The sequence below is a fragment of the Bos taurus genome, chromosome 11 (genome assembly GCF_002263795.3).
Source record: "Bos taurus isolate L1 Dominette 01449 registration number 42190680 breed Hereford chromosome 11, ARS-UCD2.0, whole genome shotgun sequence".
NCBI classification, from domain to species: domain Eukaryota; kingdom Metazoa; phylum Chordata; class Mammalia; order Artiodactyla; family Bovidae; genus Bos; species Bos taurus.
The window spans coordinates 75,874,183-75,893,870 of NC_037338.1; the positions used below are offsets into that span (position 1 = coordinate 75,874,183).

Here is a 19,688-nt window from a genome sequence, read left to right on the forward strand (position 1 = left end):
TAAATCCTTAATGTTAATGAAGCCTTCAGGTGGTTCTCAACTGGGGGATTCTGATAATTCCTTCAGAAAGTGAAGTCTTGAACAATAAATTGAGAAAATTGTAAGATGAATTTTGGCTGAGGGCAAGAACTACTATCTTAGTAATGTAAGTGGGCTTGGAGAATTCTTGCTTTGGATGGATGACTGAACTGCATGAATTCTCATGTTCCTTGTATAGTGAGTATTTTAGAATTCTAGAAAAGGTGGCTATTATAATTTAAAAAAATTTTTAATGGAGTATAGTTGATTTACAATGTTGTGTTAGTTTCAGGTGTATAGCAAAACAAACCATAAGTTTATTTTCTACATCTGTACCTCTGTTTCTATTTTATATTAGATAAGTTCATTTGTACCCCTTTTTATAGATTCCACATATAAATGGTATATGATATTTGTCTTTCTCTGTCTGACTTATTTCACTCAGTACAACAATCTCTAAGTCCACAATCTATAACTCACCTGAGTTCCTCCATTGTTATTCCTAACTTGAGTCTGATTCTATTTTTGGTAGAGCCTATACTGTGAAATTTTCCACAGTTTACTGTGATCCACACAGTCAAAGGCTTTGGCATAGTCAATAAAGTAGAAATAGATGTTTTTCTGGAACTCTCTTGATTTTTTGATGATCCAGCAGATGTTGGCAATTTGATCTCTGGTTCCTCTGCCTTTTCTAAAACCAGCTTGAACATCTGGAAGTTCATGGTTCACATATTGCTGAAGCCTGGCTTGGAGAATTTTGAGCATTACTTTACAAGCATGTGAGATGAGTGAAATTGTGCGGTAGTTGGAGCATTCTTTGGCATTGCCTTTCTTTGGGATTGGAATGAAAACTGCCCTTTTCCAGTCCTGTGGCCACTGCTGAGTTAGGAGATCCAACCAGTCCATTCTAAAGGAGATCAGTCCTGGGTGTTCTTTGGAAGGAATGATGCTAAAGCTGAAACTCCAGTGCTTTGGCCACCTCATTCGAAGAGTTGACTCATTGGAAAAGACTCTGATGCTGGGAGGGATTGGGGGCAGGAGGAGAAGGGGACGACAGAGGATGAGATGGCTGGATGACATCACTGACTCGACGGACATGAGTTTGAGTGAACTCCGGGAGATGGTGATGGACAGGGAGGCCTGGCATGCTGCGATTCATGGGGTCTCAAAGAGTCGGACATGACTGAGTGACTGAACTGAACTGAACTGATACTGTGAAAATGCAGAGTAGGGCAAAATGTTAGGGATATAGAGGCTAAGAGGAATACATAATCTAGTATTTTATGACAATTCAGAAATCCCCATGGGCAAAAATACATGAAGTCTGTGAGATTCTGAATGAGTAGAATGAAAAAGTAATCAACATTGATAAAATGAAAGATAGGCTGATAGATCAAATAGAAGATCCTGGCTTATGCCACACAGTAGGCCCCAAAATAAAAAGATAAAAATAAACTCCTACTGGAATGTCCTGGCTTGTGATTATCCTGAAAGTCTCCCTCCTTGTATGTTTCAATACCCTGAAGCCTTCAGGGCAGAATTATTTCCATTGTGTAGGTGAGAATATTAAAACACAAGCCAAAAGGGACTTTCAGTTTTAAATCCTACATTTGAAGAGCTTGGAAGTCATCACTGCAATTCTTACAAAAAGAAAAAAGCTGAGCAAATTGAAAACCAACTTTTTCTTGGACCAGCAGAGAATTATATTGGGGAGCAAACCAGCACTTTGAAATCTAGAGAGACAGGTGAATACAGAAAAGTCACACTGAAATATGCTTACCTGGAGAACAAAAGTAAAATAGTTTTTTTTTTTTTTTTTTTAACATTTCTTACTCTTAATTCATCTAAAAGATAACTGTTGAGGTAATCATAGTAATAATTTACTTGTATAATGTAATTGTACTATTTGGTTTATGGATAAATGAAATGACTAACAGAAGTATAAGGGACCGGGAGGAGGAATTGGGAAAACTATTATAAGGTACTTTTACTAAATGTGAAACAGTATGCCTTTACTTGAAGGTAGGCCTAGATTAATTTAAAATGTATATTTCAAACTCTAGGGCAACCACTAATTTTTTTTTTTTTAAAGAATAATTGATACACTAAGAGAGGAGAGAAAATGGATTCATGTAATTAAAACCAGAGATAGCATGAAAAAGATGGGGAAAAGAAACAAGTATAATGAATAGAAATAGCTACAAATATAATAGGTATTAATCCAACTATATCAGTAATCCCTTTAATGCAAATGGTCTAAATACACCAATTAAAAGAGAGAAATTGTAAGAGTGAATAAAAATATAAGAACCAACTATATTTTGTCTATAAGAAAACCACTTTAAATGTAATGTTTTAGATATTTTCAAAGTAAAGGGATGGTAAAAGACATATAATGCTAACATTAATCAAAAGAAAGCTGGAGTTACTGTATTAATTTCAGACAAAGCAGACTTCAGGACAAGGAAAATTATTAGGAATAAAGAAATTATATAATAATATTGGGGTCATAATTATATATTAACATAGGAGTCAATTATCCAAGAAGACATAATAATCCTTAATGTATGTGCAACTAACACATCACAGCCAGTCCAAGTCTGCTTAGTGGTAGCTTTGGTTATACCTGTCTGGATTCCACCAGGGACATTTAGTAAGCTTTGAATCACAGCAAGATTCCCCTCCCAGACTCAGAACCCTGTCCAGGCCACAGGCAAAGACTCTTGGGATGGGAACACCTAGTTCTGGGTTGGGTCTTATACACCTCCAAATTTTAGAAGTCCCTGCAGTCTGGCAGGGGCCCCTAAAATTTGGGGGTGTATGAGGGCTTCCTTGGTGGCTCAGTGGTAAAGAATCTGCCTGCCAATCCAGGAAACGTGAGTTTGATTCCTGGGTTGGGAAGGTCCCTGGGGAAGAACATGGCAACTGACTCCTGTATTCTTCCCTGGGAAATCCCATAGACAGAGGAGCCTGGAGGGCTACAGCCCATGGGGTTGCAGAAGAGTTGAACATGAGTTAGCCACCAAACAACAAACTAACAAAAGAGTGCCAAAATACAAGACAAAACTGACAGGGCTACAGGAGAAATGGAAAAATCCATGCTATGGTTGCAGACTTTAATACCTCTTCCAGTCATTGATAAGTAGTTTCAGAATCAGAAATGATATACTTGATCTAAATAGCATTATCGATCAACTTGATCTCATTTACATTTGTACAATATGCCATCCCATGACAACAGAATATACATTTTTCTCAAGTTCACATGGAATAGTGACATTCTGGGCCATAAAACACATCTTAACAAATTAAAAATAATGGAAATCATATTAAGTGTATTCTCAGACCATAAATTAACTGGAAATCAGTAACAAAAAGATAACTGGAAGATACTCAAATATTTTGAAATTAAACACAACACTTGTAAATAATACGTGAATAAAAGAAAAAAAATCTCAAGAGAAATTAAACATTATTTTGAACTAAATGAAAATAAAACATCAAAATTTGTGGAATGCAGTGAAAGTGCAGTGCTTAGAAGGAAATTAATGTGTTTAATGAGTATGATAGAAAAAAAAGAAATATATTAAATCAATAACCTAGCTTCCACCTTAGGAAACTAGAGAAAGAAGTACAATTTAAGCCCAAAGCAAGTCAAAAAATAATACAAATCAGAGCAAATGTCAACGAAGCTGAAAATAAAGTAATAGGGAAAGTCAATAAGACCAAAATCTCATTCTTCAAAAATAAAAATAAAATTGATAAACATTTAGTCGGGCTAACCAAGGGAAAAAAAGACACAAAACTTCCCAGATAAAGAAAGAATGTCCCCACTGAGTCAGTGGAAATTAAAAAGATAATAAAGGAATGCCATGTATAACTCTATGTTCAATAAATTGATAACTTAGATTTATGGATCACATCCTTGAAACACATGACCTGCCAAACTCTTCCAAGGATAAATAGGTTATATGAATAGCCTAGATGAATCTCTTTAATATATATTAAAGAGGTAAAATCAATAATTAATAATCTTTCAAAAGAAGAAAGCATCAATCCTAGATAGTTCACTGGTTGATTATGCTGTGTATTTACAGAAGAAATGATACTACTTTTCAACAATCTCCTCCAGAAAAAGAGAAGCAGACAGAATACTTCCTGATTCATTTTATGAAGCCAGCATTAACCTGATAAAAACATCAGATAAAGATATTATAAGAAGAGAAAACTACATCAACATAGAAGCAAAAGTTTTCAACAAAATATTAATTAATGGAGTCAGACATGATATCAAAAGTATTATACAGCACAATCAGATAGAATTTATCCCAGGTATGCAAGGCTAGATCAACATCAGAAAATCAATCAGTATAATCCACCACATTAACATGTTAAAAAGAAAAGTCATATGATAATAGAAATTGGTACAGAGAAGGCATATGACAAAATCCAGCACCAGTTCATGATAAAAACTCTAAGGAAACTAGGATTAGAGGGGAAGTTCCTTAGTTTTATAAAGAACACCTACAGAAAATCTCCAGTTGACTTTACTTTTAGTGGTGAGGAACTTACTCCTTAAGATTGGGAACAAGTCTCAGATGCCCTCTCCTGCCACTCCTATTCACCATCACGCTGGAGTCCCAGCTAATGCAAAAAGATAATAAAAATTTATACAAATTGGGCAGGAAGAAATAAAACTGTCTTTGTAATTTGTATATTTTTTAATAATGGCCATTCTGACTGGTGTGAGACGATACCTAATTGCAGTTTTGATTTGCATTTCTCTAGTAATTAGCAATATTGAGCATCTTTTCATGTTGGCCATCTGTATGTTTTCTTTCAAGAAATAAATGTCTATTTAGGTCTTCTGCTCATTTTTTGATTGTTTTTTTATTTTATTATTTTTTTTGCTTTTTGATATTAAGCTGAATGAGCTATTTGTACATTTTGAAAATTAATCCCTTGTTGATAGCATCATTCGCAAATATTTTCTCCCTAGACTGTAGATTGTCTTTTTATTTTGTTCATGGTTTCCTTTGCTGTGCAAAAGCTTTTAAGTTTAGTTAGGTTCCATTTATTTATCTTTGTTTTTCTTTCTATTACTCTAGGAGGTGGCCCCAAAAATATTGCTGTGATTTATGTCAGAGTGTTCTGCCTATGTTTTTCTCTAGTAAGTTTATAGTATCTGGTCTTACATTTGGGTCTTTAACCATTTTTAAGTTTATTTTTGTGTATGATGTTAGGATGGGGTCGCTAAGAGTCGGACACAACTGAGCAACTTCACTTTCACTTTTCACTTTCATGCATTGGAGAAGGAAATGGCAACCCACTCCAGTGTTCTTGCCTGGAGAATCTCAGGGACGGGGGAGCCTGGTGGGCTGCCGTCTATGGGGTCACACAGAGTCGGACACGACTGAAGTGACTTAGCATAGCATAGCATGATGTTAGGAAGTGTTCTAATGTCATTCTTTTACATGTAGCTGTCCAGTTTTTCCAGCACAACTTATTGAAGAGGCTGTCTTTTTTTCATTGTGTATTCTTGCTTCCTTTGCCATAGATTAATTGGCCATAAGTGTATATATTTATTTCTGGGCTTTCTATCTCACTCCATTCATGTAATATATGTCTGTTTTTGTGCCACTACCATACTGATTTTGTTACTATAGCTTTGTACTATAGTCTGAAGTCAGGGAGCATGATTCCTCCAGCTCCATTCTTCTTTCTCATGAGTGTTTTGGCTACTTGAGTATTAGGGGTCTTCTGCGTTTCCATACAAATTTAAAATTTTTTTGCTCTATTTCTGTGAAAAATACTACTGGTAGTTTGATATGGATTTCAATGAATATACTCAAGTTCAGTGAATGTACTCAAGTTCAGTGACTCGAGTAGTGTAGTCACTTTAACAATATTAATTCTTCTAATACAAAAACATGGTATATTTTTCCATCTATGTCATCTTCAATTTCTCTCAGCAGTATCTTATAGTTTTTGGAGTATGGGTCTTTTGCCTCCTTAGGTAGATTTATTCTTAGGCATTTTATTCTTTTGATACATGGCAAATGGGGTTGTTTCCTTAATTTCTCTTTCTGATGTTTCAATGTGAGTGTATAGAAATGCTGGAGAGGGTGTGGAGAAAAAGAAACCCTCTTACACTGTTGATGGGAATGGAAATTGGTATAGCCACTATGGAGGACAGTATGCTGCTGCTGCTAAGTCACTTCAGTCGTGTCTGACCCTCAGCGACCCCATGGACTGCAGCCTACCAGGCTCCTGCGTCCATGGGATTTTCCAGGCAAGAGTACTGGAGTGGGGTGCCATTGCTTTCTCTGGAGGACAGTATGGAGGTTCCTAAAAAACTAAAAATATAGTTACCATCACTTCAGTTCAGTTCAGTTGCTCAGTTGTGTCCAACTCTTTGCGACCCCATGAATCACAGCAGGCCAGTCCTCCCTGTCCATCACCATCTCCCGGAGCTCACTCAAAACTCATGTCCGTCGAGTCGGTGATGTCATCCAGCCATCTCATCCTCTGTCATCCCCTTTTCCTCCTGCCCCCAATCCCTCCCAGCATCAGAGTCTTTTCCAATGAGTCAACTCTTCTCATCAGGTGGCCAAAGTACTGGAGTTTCAGCTTTAGCATCATTCCTTCCAAAGAGCACCGAGGGCTGATCTCCTTCAGAATGGACTGGTTTGGATCTCTTTGCAGTCCAAGGGACTCTCAAGAGTCTTCTCCAACATCACAGTTCAAAAGCATCAATTCTTCGGCTCTCAGCTTTCTTCACAGTCCAACTCTCACATCCATACATGACCACTGGAAAAACCATAGCCTTGACTAGACAGACCTTTGTTGGCAAAGTAATGTTTCTGCTTTTGAATATGCTATCTATGTTGGTCATAACTTTCCTTCCAAGGAGTAAGCATATGATCCTGCAATCCCATTCCTGGCAATGTATCCAGAGAAAACTCTAATTCAATATGATACATGCATCCCACTGCTTATTGCAGCACTATTTACAATAGCCAAGACTTGGAAGCAATCTAAATGTCCATAGACAGATGAATGGATAAAGAAGATATGGTATACACACACACACACACACACACACATGTATGTATGTATATGTATATACAATGGACTATTACCTAGCAATAAAAAGAATGAATAATACCATTTACAGCAACATGGATGGACACAGAGATTATCATATTAAGTCAAGTAAGTCTGAGAAAGACAAATATATAATATTAATGTTACTTATATGTGGAATCTGCAAAAAGGATATGAGTGAACATATTTACAAAGCAGAAATGGACTCACAGTCATAAAAAATAAACTTACAGTTACCAAGAGGTATAGCTGGTGGTCATGGGGGGATAAATCAGGAGTTTGGAATTAACATATACACACTACTATATATAAAATAGGTAAATGACAAGAACCTACTACATAGCATAGGGAACTATAGTCAATATCTTATGATAACGGATATTGGAAAATCCATTATGGAAAAATGGATATAATGGAAAAAAAATCTGAAACAGTGTATATATATTATATCTGTATATAATATATATATAACAGTATATATATGTGTGTGTATATAATGAATACTTTGCTGTAAACTTGAAACTAATAAGACATTGCAAATTAACTATACTTCTGTTTTTGAAAACACCCATATAAAACAAAAAATAATTAAAAAACTATTTTTTTTTGTTTACAGATGACATGATTGTCTAAAACTCCAAAGAACTGAGAAACAAACAACTCTCAAGGAACTAATCAGTGAACATAGCAAGGTCATAGGACACAAGCCTAATATTCAAAAGTCAAATGTTTTCTTATATACCAGTAATAAGCAATTGAAATTAAAACAATTACAATGGCACCAGAAGCTGAAATGCTTAGGTATAAATTTAACAAATATGTACAAGATATATATGTGGAAAACTACAAAACTTACGAAAGAAATAGATGAAAATCAATAAATGGAATAATTCTGTGTTCGTGGACTGGAAACACAGTCATGAGAAATATTAATGAGAGGGCTGGGACTAAAGCTTCTATTTTCAGATCCTCAAACCAGAAAAGAACTTTAATTTGAGGGACTGGGTTTGATGACTTCTTAATAAGAACAACTTTTAAAAATTAGCCTATTGATTAATTGTCTGATTTGTTTATCTTTGCTGTTAGAAGGCAATGCATGCTTAGAGTGAAAAATTCAAACAGTATAAAAGGTTATGAAAAGTAAGTTTTTCTCCATTCCAAGAAGTAATTATAGTTATCATTTTCTGGTATGATTTTCCACAAACATTCTAATCATATACTATCTTTCAGAAGTGAAATCAGAGCTTGTAGCTCAAAATGCTAACAAGAATGTTGACTTTTTCATTTGTGTAATCTTTGTAAACCATACATATGTGGAAACTTTTACTTTCCAGTTTGAATTGTTCTATTTTTTTTTAACAGAGTACTTACCTAATTTTGTTGTTAACTAAATCATAGTTAATTCATAGCTACTAATTTTATAGTTAACATGTAAAATTTCTGATGTCTACTGCCTTCTATTCTGTTTGGGCAAATAATTCAAAAATGAGGTCACAGTTGGTGAGATTTTTCCCATTCTTTCCAACTGGGCATTGAATGTGAATATGTATGTGGAGCTTGACAAGGAGAAATTAGCTAGAAAAGATGGAAAGCAAGAGAGAAGAAAAGATATCTTTCTTCTTATGTGTCTCCAGGTCCTCCTGGATGTCTTAGGAGGGGCACAGGGGTGTCCTGGGTCATAAGATGTTTCCTGTGGACAGCACTATTCTGGAAACACATTAGAAGCAGTGGTCAGAGCCTTAAGGTGCAGCAGGTCTTTAAAACCTGATTTCTAAACCTTTTAGAGGCCTGAGCCTATAGAATTTTCCAGGGTCTGATTGTGGGTAGGGAAGCTGTGCATCTTTATAAACATCCCTCTACCTCCCCATTCAGAGTCTCATAATCTTCTGCATTCAGCAAAGTCAATGTGAAGTGAAAAGGGAAATGTACAGAGAGCACGAATCCATCATGACCATCTTCAATACCTGGCCCTGATGAAAACCAATTCTATCTTCCTAGTTTTCCTGTTCATAATGTCCTGCAAACCATCACAGACATAACATAGTTTAGAAAGCAAACTACAAGCCATTTTAAGGAACTTAAAAATTAATCTAAGAAGGAGGAGTTTGCTATGCAAGAATGAACACTGTGATGATGCTGGTACATAGCAGTTGTCTTGACCAATGTCATATATGAATTCTGCATCCTGGGATTTCTATGTGTTTTGAGGTTGAAGCAAACAGGGTTCTGTTCTTTAAGTCATAGCACAAGCATTAGTGTGGGGCCTGTGCTGAGGTTAGGGCTGAAGTGAGGTCTGGGGCAGGGTTTGGAGAAAGAACAGGGAACATGAAAAATTGGAGACTGGCTTCCTGTTGCCCTTGAAGAAGTTAAGATTAAGGAGGGGAGGCGGAACATTTGAACAACGTTAAAAGCATTATTTTAGCAGAAATCAAATAACATGTCAATATCAGGAATTCCTTGAAGGGTGCAGGAGCTTGTGTGGGAGTATAGAGAGAAGCAAAGAGGATGTGGTCGGAAGATTTTACGCTTGCAGAGGGCTGTCTAGAGGCATCTTTCAGTGGTGATTGGCAGGCTGTCCTCCATTCACTATCTGGAGGCTGTGTGTAGCAAGGTCATATTCCCAAACGCTCTGCTTTTATAGTCCAGCCAGATGAGGCCTCATTCACTGCTTAGAATTTATGGGATGCCCTGTTTAGAAGTCCTTTGGCTTAGTGACATTTCTATAATACAGCACTTTGTGACTATACAGAATGTGCAGCCCACTACCATGAGCCCCAGGGGGAATCAGGTGGTTCTCGTGTTGATCTCTTGAAGAGCTGACTCATTGGAAAAGACCCTGATGCTGGGAAAGGCTGAGGGCAAGAGGAGAAAGGAGCTACAGAAGATGAGATGGTTGGATAGCATCACTGACTCAATGGACCTGAGTCTGAGCAAACTCAGGGAGATAGTGAAGGATAGGCAGGCCTGGTGTGCTGCAGTTCATGGGGGTCACAAAGGGTCAGACAGAACTTAGCCACTGAACAACAACTCTCCCTGGAAAATATTGGTTCTCATCTTTCCAGTGCTCATACCTTGGTGAAGATAATGTAGTTGATATTTTTGGTTCTCATCATTTCTCAGGGGAATAATTGTGTTTTCAATGTCCTCTGAAGAACGCCTTGGATTGCTCTGAAAAAGCACTATCTGAGCCCAGGTGTCCATCACATCTGCAGATGTGAGGAAGGGCAGCCTGGGTGAGTCAGATGCCTCCCGTCACCCAATGAATCACCTGGAAACCTTATTAGGAACTTTCCAATGACAGGCTCCCATATATTTACTTGACATCACTAGGTTCTTTTGACTCTAGCTTGCTCATCTCAGAAAGTAGGAAGGCGATGCTGGGTGCTGTCAGCTGTTATGTGTCTGCTCTGGGGATCTCATGGCCATAGAAGTGTTAATCCTTAACCAATGCATTTTATTTTATTTTATTTATTTATTTTTTTTTTGAGACTGAGAAAGGTAAATATCTTATTTTTGAACCTCTTACATATTGGGATATAATCTTAGTGATTTTCTTTTGAACAATAAAGTGATATTTAAGCAACTGACAATTTTCTGTGAAAGGATATTTTTAGTTTAGAGGTACTTATCTTGGGTGGGTGTATTATTTTGGTCCAATTCATTTCATTACTATTGTTTATATTCTTTGTATGGTAGATTTTATATAAATTTCAGTTCAGTTCAGTCACTCAGTCGTGTCTGACTCTTTGCGACCCCATGAATCGCAGCATGCCAGGCCTCCCTGTCCATCACCAACTCCCAGAGTTCACTGAAACTGGTCCATTGAGTCAGTGATGCCATCCAGCCATCTCATCCTCTGTCGTCCCCTTCTCCTCCTGTCCCCAACCCTTCCCAGGATCACAGTCTTTTCCAATGAGTCAACTCTTCGCATGAGGTGGCCAAAGTATTGGAGTTTCAGCTTTAACATCATTCCTTCCAAAGAACACCCAGGACTGATCTTCTTTAGAGTGGACTGGTTGGATTTCCTTGCAATCCAAGGGACCCTCAAGAGTCTTGTCCAACTGTATGCTGTTTCAGTAGTTTTTCTTGAATGTGATTTCTAGGTTAAATCTGTCTGATAATTACCTCTACACTATTGGTGGGTCCAGCCCAACATTTTGGATGATGTACTCTGCATATAAGTTACATAAGCAAGGTGACAATATACAGCCTTGACGTACTGCTTCCCAATTTGTAACCCATGATACCATTACCATAATCAAAATAGATAGGTGTGTTTAGAACCTCCCCAATTTTTTTAGTACTCCTTTGTTTTGGTGTGTGAGTGTGTGTGTGTATGCATGTTAAGAACACTAACCAAGAGATCTACTGTCTCAGTCAATTTTACGTGCACAATGATGTATTAACCAAGGCACTCTGTAGTGCATCAGATTGGTAGAAATGATTTTTCTGGCATAACTGAAACTTTACTTCCATTGAACAGAAACTGCATTTCTCCCACCCCTCAGCCCCTGGCAGCCACTCATGTACTCTCTCCTTCCATGGTTCCATTTTAGATTTGTCATATGAGTAAAATCCCATAGTATCTGTGTTTCTGGACTGGCTCATTTCACATAGCATAATGAACTCCAGGTGCATCCATGTTGTCTCACAAGGCTGAATTCTTTTTGTGAGTCTGAATCATATTCCAGTGTATGTTGACGCCACATGTTTTCCCTCCACTCACCTATTGATGGACTCTTGGTTCATATCTTGGCCGGAGTGAACATCAGAGTGAAGATGTCTCTTTGAGATACTGATAACAATTCTTTGGATGTATCCCCAGAAGTGGAATTTCTGGATCATATAATTGTCCTATTTATTCATTTTAAGTTATTATTAACTTCAGCAAAATTTGCTGCACACAGATTTTCTAGTTGCAGCAAGCAGGGGCTACTCTCTAGTTGTGGAGCATGGTCTTCTCATTGCAATGGCTTCTCTTATTGCCCAGAAAAGAGTCTAAGGTGCCTGGGTTTCAGTAGTTGTGGCACAGGGCTTAACTGCCTCTCAGTGTGCAGGATCTTAGTTCTGGGACCAGGGATTGAATCTGTGTCCCTTGCACTGACAGATGGATTCCTAACCACTGGATCACCAAGAAGTCTGTCTTATTTTTAATTTTTGAAAAACCTCCAATTTTCTCTTCTATAGGTCCTGCATTATTTTACATTTCCAACCAATGCATTTTAATAGTGTCAAGTTCAGAATGGAAAGGAGCTTGGTGCTGGTGCTAAGTCGCTTCAGTCATGTCCAACTCTGTGCGACCCCATAAACGGCAGCCCACCAGGCTCCCCCATCCCTGGGATTCTCCAGGCAAGAACACTGGAGTGGGTTGCCATTTCCTTCTCCAATGCATGAAAGTGAAAGTGAAGTCGCTCAGTCGTGTCTGACTCTTCGCGACCCCATGGACTGCAGCCTACCAGGCTCCTCCATCCATGGGATTTTCCAGGCAAGAGTACTGGAGTGGGATGCCATTGCCTTCTCCAGGAAAGGAGCTTAGTGGTATCTAAAACATTCTGCAGTCTCAAGTTAGGAGCAGCTCCTTTTCTCTCCTAGAATTTTATGTAAGGACCTACTGTTTATCCTGGCACTGTTACTCTGTGCCAGGCACAGTGCTTTAGACCAAGCATTAGATCTCTCCTCTAATTCTTTCATTTAGCTCTCACATTAAATGAGGCCCAATCCCAGGTGGCGCTAGTGGTAAAATATCTGCCTGCCAGTGCTGGAAATGCCGGAGATGCAGGTTTGATCCCTGGATTGGGAAGATCCCCTGGAGGAGGGCATGGCAATTCCAGTATTCTTTCCTGGAAAATCCCATGGACAGAGGAGCCTGGCAGGCTACAGTCCATGGGGTTGCAAAGAGTCTGACACGACTTAGCACACCCCTTACAGGTGAGGAAACTGAGGGGATGCTTTAAGAATGCTTTCTTAGTTAACTCAGTCAATGTCCCATCACTGGACTGTGTCAGAACCGTGGAAACACCAAGTTCACCTTCCTTTGCTACTTTTTTAAATTAATTAATATTTTTTGGTTGTGCTGGGTCTTCGTTGCTGTGTGTGGGCTTTCCAGTTGCAGTGAGCAGGGGCTACTCTTCATTGCGGTGGGTGGGCTTCTCACTGCAGTGACTTCTCTTTTTTTGCAAAACAAAGGCTCTGGGGTTCTTGAGCTTCAGTAGCTGCAGCACTTGGGCTCAGTAGTTGTGGTTCATGGAATGCAGAGCGCAGACTCAGGAGTTGTGGCGCATGGGCTTTAGTTGCTATGTGCGATGTGCGGTAAACCCATATCCGTTGCATTAGCAGGAGGGTTCTCATCCACTATGCCCCCAGGGAAGCCCCACTTTGTTACTTTTTAGAAGTCCTCATGCAATGTGGATTCATCTGAAAGCATTAAACTCAGGTTTGTTAACCTCAAGGAAGATGTGCTAGGTGTGGGGAGCAGACTGTTTATATCACCATTGAAGATGTTTGAGGACTAGGGGAGAAGTTTTGATTCAGTATTCACCTCTCTTCTTCAGTGAATAACACACAGATTTCACCAAATTTACCCAGTGCCCACAACCCCCATAAAACATTTGTTGTGTTCAGTTTCCCTTTTATCTGTTGGCCTAATTCATCTGTAAGCCCATCTTCAACCATTCTTTCTTTTTCAAATTGTTTTCTTGTTATCTGCCTCCAAACTGATTATCTTACATTATTTAGCTGTTTCTGAATAAGATTATACTTGGAATTAAATTTTTTCCTGCTCCATGACATCAATAAAGATAAATAAATTCAGTACCAAATACAAGGAAGAGATAGCTTTGCTATTTCTTTACCGAAACCTGCAGTTTTGCACTTCTCTAGTTTGGGGGAGTCAAGTTCAGCCCCATGCCAGCCTTTATCATGTGTCCGTCTGAACCTTAGTTTTGATCTCTGGAAATCAGTGATAGGTATGAATCATATGTGTCCAACCATCTCAAGGCTGTTGTGAGGACAAAAGAAGTTAATAATATGCTCCAAAGTACTTGGAATATATATGAATCTATATATATATATTCATTGGCATATATACAGATGAAAGGTTGTATGAGCAGTTGTGGCACTGACCTTTCTCTTGTGTCTTCTGCCCTGGCCCTCTCCTACTCACACTCAGTCTCAGATGTGTTGTCATGTCTCTCTGAAGATCCCATTGAAACACCCTATGTACACTTGTTGTTGTTCAGTGACTCAGTCATGTCTGACTCTGTGGTCCTATGGACTGCAGTATGCCAGGCTTCCCTGTCCTGCACCGTCTCTCAGAGCTTGCTCAAACTCATGTCCATTGAGTCAGTGATGCCATCCAACCATCTCATCTTCTACCATCCCCTTCTCCTCCTGCCTTCATTCTTTCCCAGCATCAGGGTCTTTTCTGATGAGTCAGCTCTTCACATCAGGTAGCCAAAGTATTGGAGCTTCAGCTTCAGCATTAGTCCTTCCAATGAATATTCAGGATTGATTTCTTTTAGGACTAACTGCTTTGAATTCCTTGCAGACTTGAAGACTCTCGAGTCTTCTCCAACACCACATTTCAAAAGCATCAATTCTTTGGTGCTCAGTCTTCTTTATGGTTCAACTCTCATATCCATACATGACTACTAGAAAAACCATAGCTTTAACTATATGGACCTTTGTCTCAGTTCATTTCCAAGGCAAACCACTCAATATCACAGTAATCCAATGCCGGAAGCGGGCATATTGCATATTGAGTGCATATTGCATATTGAGTGCAGCACTTTCCACAGCATCATCTTTCAGGATCTGGAATAGCTCAACTGGAATTCTATCACTGCCGGTAGCCAGCGTGAGGAACCCCGCCCATGACAAAGGTCATGAGGAAGGAGGCTCGGCATACGCAAAGGTGGGATCGAGCCTCAGGAGTCCCCCATCTACCCCCAAAACCAGAGTCTGCCTACTTTCTGCTTTGTGCTTTCACCTACACCTCTGACTTTACGGGGTGCTGTCCCCCACTACCTCTCTCTGAAAAAAGGAGTTAGCTTACAGCTCCAGTTAATAATTCCTGGGTGTGACAGTGTTTAACCTACAAACTCCTTTGGAAATCCTCTAGCCTGCCTGAATAGGTTTTTCCAGCCACAGGTGATTGTTCAGAACCTCCCAACTGTGAGAGGCAGGAGATGTTCTAAACTGTCTAAACACAGATTCTTTTGAGTAGTTAAAAGATTGATTAGAAATTGTATTGGTGAAGGGATTTTCACTTGTTGGGCCAATGTTTGCTGCTAAGTTTCCATATCCCTTACCTGCTGTGACCCTGGCAGTGTATTGATTAATATAATTGGTGTAAGTAGTAGCTTTAATGTTTGTAACCTGGGACCCTTGAGTTAATTCTTTTTCTTGTTATAGCCCACCACATCTTTGCGCTGTAGGAATGCAACTTTATCTAATGCTTTTGGAGGGTGGCTCCTGACCAATCACCTTTAGAGAAAAATAAGTTTTCTGAAGAAAAGGTCTTAAAATGTTAACAGGCCTCTGGGCCAGAAGATGATGCAAATCACCTAAGCTTTTGCATATGATAAGTTTGCAGGAAGAAAGCCTGGCTTGCTGCAAGACTCTACACCTTCCCCCATTATCCTCTATGCATAACTTAAGGTATAAAAACTACTTTGGAAAATAAAGTGCGGGCCTTGTTCACCGAAACTTGGTCTCACCATGTCGTTCTTTCTCTTACCTTCTGGCTGAATTATTCAGCCTCTTTTCTCCACTGAATTTCCTCACTGAGCTATCCTTATTTCAGCCTCTTTTCTCCACTGAATTTCCTCACTGAGCTATCCTCATTCTATTACTCTTTATATCCTTAATTAACGTTTAATTAAGCAATTGTTTCCTGATCCTCGCCTACGCCGTCTCTCCTTCGAATACCCTGGATCAGCCGGGGCTGGTCCCCGGCAATCCAAGTCTATGCCCCAATCACTAATGCCAAGGAAGCTAAAGTTGAACGGTTCTGTGAAGACCTACCATACTTTCTAGAACTAGCACCAAAAAATAAAAAATAAAAAAAAAGCTGTCCTTTTCATCATAGGGAACTGGAATGCAAAAGTAGGAAGTCAAGAGATACCTGAAGTAGCAGGCAAGTTTGGCCTTGGAGTACAAAATGAAGCCGGGCAAAGGCTAACAGAGTTTTGCCAAGAGAACACCCTGGTCATAGCAAATACCCTCTTCCAACAACACAACAGATGACTCTACACATGGACATCAGCAAATGGTCAGTACCAAGATCAGATTGATTATATTCTTTGCAGCTGAAGAAGGAGAAACTCCATACAGTCAGCAAAAACAAGACCAGGAGCTGACTGTGTCTCAGGTTATCAACTCATTATTGCAAAATTCAGACTTAAGTTGAGGAAAGTAGGGAAAACCACTAGACTATTTGGGTATGACCTAAATCAAATTCCTTACGATTATACAGTGGAAGTGACAAACAGATTAAAGGGATTAGATCTGATAGACAAACTGCCTGAAGAACTATGGATGGAGGTTCATAACTTTGTACAGGGAAGTGGTGATCAAAACCATCCCCGTGAAAAAGAAAAGCAAAAAGGCAAGATGGTTGTCTGAGAAGGCCTTACAAATAGTTGAGAAAAGAAGAGAAGTAAAGACGAAGGAGAGAAGGAAAGGTATACCCATCTGAATGCAGCATTCCAAAGTTTAGCAAGGGGAGACAAAGACTTCCTAAAGGAACAAGGCAAAGAAATAGGAGAAAAGAACAGAATGGGAAAGACTAGTGATCTCTTCAAGAAAATTAGAGATACCAAGGGAACATTTCATGCAAAGATGGGCACAATAAAGGACAGAAATGGCATGAATGTAACAGAGGCAGCAAGAATACACCGTGTACACTAGGGCTGCCATAACAAAGTACACAGACTGTGTAGCTTCAATGGCAGAAGTTTATGTCCTCACAGTTCTGGAGCCTGAAAGTCCAAGATGAAGATGTTGTCAGGGTTGATTTCCTGTGAAGGCCTCACTGTTCTGGCTAATAGATGGCCATCTTCTCCTGTGTCTTCATGGTCTGCCTTTTATGTGTGCATCCAAGGTTTTCCCTCCTATAAAGACATCATTGCATTAGGACCTGATCTAATGACTTCATTTAACCTTAATTTTCTCTTTAAAGACCTTATTTCTCAGTACGTCACATTGGGAAGTACTGGGAGTTAGAAATTCAGCATATGACTTTCGGGATGACAAAATTTAGCCCACAGCACCTCGTTGCTGTTTCCCCATCTCTGTCCTTCCAAGAAGCCCTTTCTGGGTGTTTTCACAGCATCTTGTATATTTTCCCTATCACAGCACTTATCACTGCTTCAATTTCTTATTTACTTGTTTATATTTCACATTAGACTCATAAATCTGAGTAGAACTCTGCTTTGTTCTCCCTGTATTTTCAGTTCCTGGAGCAAATAGATTTCTAATTAATCCTTGAATATTTGTTGAATGGTTAAGTTCTTGTTATCACCTCTAACTGTATGAAATTAGACTGAGTATTTATTCCATATTTATGATGTCTCAGATAGTATATGTGTCTTATTTCATGTAAAAATTACAAGAGCCCCATGAGGTAGATATTGTTATACTACTAACATCCTTGTTTTATAGCTGAGCAATTTGAGGCACAGAAAGGTCAAGCAATTTACCCAAGGTCAAAGAGCAAGTCATATTGGTGAAGATGGAATTTGAACCCAGGAAGTATAACTTCAGAGTCTTCATGGTTAAATACAATACTGTTTCTTGGTAGAACAACAATGTGTATTACAGTTATACCAGCTGCTGACTTGTCCAAGTTGATCCCAATTCTCCTCCTAATCCATGTCCTAAACTAAGGGTTTTTTTTTGGTTTTTTTTTAATGATTGTCTTAAGAGTGATAAAATGGAGGTAGAAGGAAGGGAGGGGAGCAATCAGCGTGTTTGGGGCACAACTTACGGGTTGTGTTTGGAACCAAGTTAGTGGGAAGAGAAATAGTGAAGGAGGTGTAGAAGAGGCAGTCTAGATGAGAGTGGATTCACTACAATTCTCATCATCCATCTTATCTTAGAGGTGAACAACTTACAAAGTCTTTACAGTCTTCAAAACACTCTCCCTTTTATCATCTCATGTGATTTTTTGAAGCAGTCAACTGACATAAACTGAGAAGATATTATTATCTGTGTTTTATTGGTAAGGAAACCAATTGAAAGTGGTGAAGTACATTGGCCAACATTGGCAAGCTAATCATTGCAGATCCATAAGATTAAATTCTAAGCCTTTGCCCATCTCTTCCTGGGATTGAGTTCAATATGGGAAAGAAGTAGAGAGAGAATTTCAGGGTGAACACCGTCAATCCAGAGGAGAGAAGAGAAAGAGCGTCCTGAAAAGGAGGCTGAATTGGATTGCTAGGAAACTTTGAAGGAGAACTAAGAGGTTGCTGGTGGCAGAAGTCAACGGACCAGGGAGCCTCAAGAGTTGAACTCATCAAGGGAGCTGACTTACATGATGGCTTGATGCATGTGAATGTGCAGAAGTTGGCAATCAGGAGATCACCGAGCATGTTCTAGAGCCTGTTCTCAGTGCTACAGTGTGGTCAGGTCTCAGCTGTTGTCCAGGTGAACTCCTCTCTCTGAATGTAGTTTGTATTTTTTTCTCTAGAATTTCCATTAGTTGAATAACACCAAATTGCTAGATACCTTTTTATTTGCTTTTGTTTGTTTGAATTCTCTTTGCCTGAAGACATATATCTTTGATCTTTCCTCAGGATGAGTCCTCTGTAGCAGATTTGTTTGCAACTCCAAAGTACATGTTTGCTCTGGCCTCCCCCTTCACACACTCAGGTCCCCTTTGTTGTAATGCAAACAAGACTATTATTTTAAAACCACTATCTCTGAGATTTGGCATCTTAATTTTCATCTTGACTTTCTTCCCTTTCCTTCCATGGGCTAGAATTAAAAATTAGGTATGTTTTAGAAATACGTCTAGAATTAGAAATGACAGTTTCTTCCTTGTACCTTATGGGTTCCTTAGCTTTAGTTCCTCCCTCTAATCCGTTTGCTGACTCTCTAAATTGTTGTGCTGTGCTGGCTGCTCTTTGAGATCATCAACATCTAATGAGGATGTGATGTGTTTAACTGGTGTTGCAAGTCTGCAATGAGGTCATTGAACCCAAGACAGGTGAACGTAATGTTATTTGTTTAACTTCTAACAATTCTTATGGATTCTCTATTCTTCCTGCTAGAATTAAGCCTCATTACTGAATTTTCTTGTTTACCAGGATAAGAGCACACTAGCTTGAGGTAGATACACTATTCTGGTTGCAGATAACTTTGGGGGAGGATCATGGGGTGAAACAGTGCTTGGTCTGGATGCTTTTCTATACTTTAGCAGAATATCTTGTGACCAGAAACCTAGACATTTAATTTGCAAACTGGATGTAATTCACTTTTTGACAAAGTGTTTCAGCCCAGTATTGGTGTACAGAGACTTGAGTAGTCATTGCTGCCTCACCTCTCTCCCTTGATGTGGAGAA

At 39.0% G+C, this 19,688-nt stretch overlaps 1 long non-coding RNA gene across 1 annotated transcript in view; it reads left to right on the forward strand.

Moving 5' to 3' along the window:
* LOC107132944 (uncharacterized) overlaps nt 1-12,630 on the forward strand; it is a 50,546-nt gene extending 37,916 nt beyond the window's left edge. The window contains exon 4 of the long non-coding RNA XR_001501375.3: nt 7,742-12,630. This is a non-coding gene — a long non-coding RNA (uncharacterized lncRNA). The remainder of the gene's footprint in view (nt 1-7,741) is intronic.
* The last annotated feature ends 7,058 nt before the right edge of the window (nt 12,631-19,688 follow it).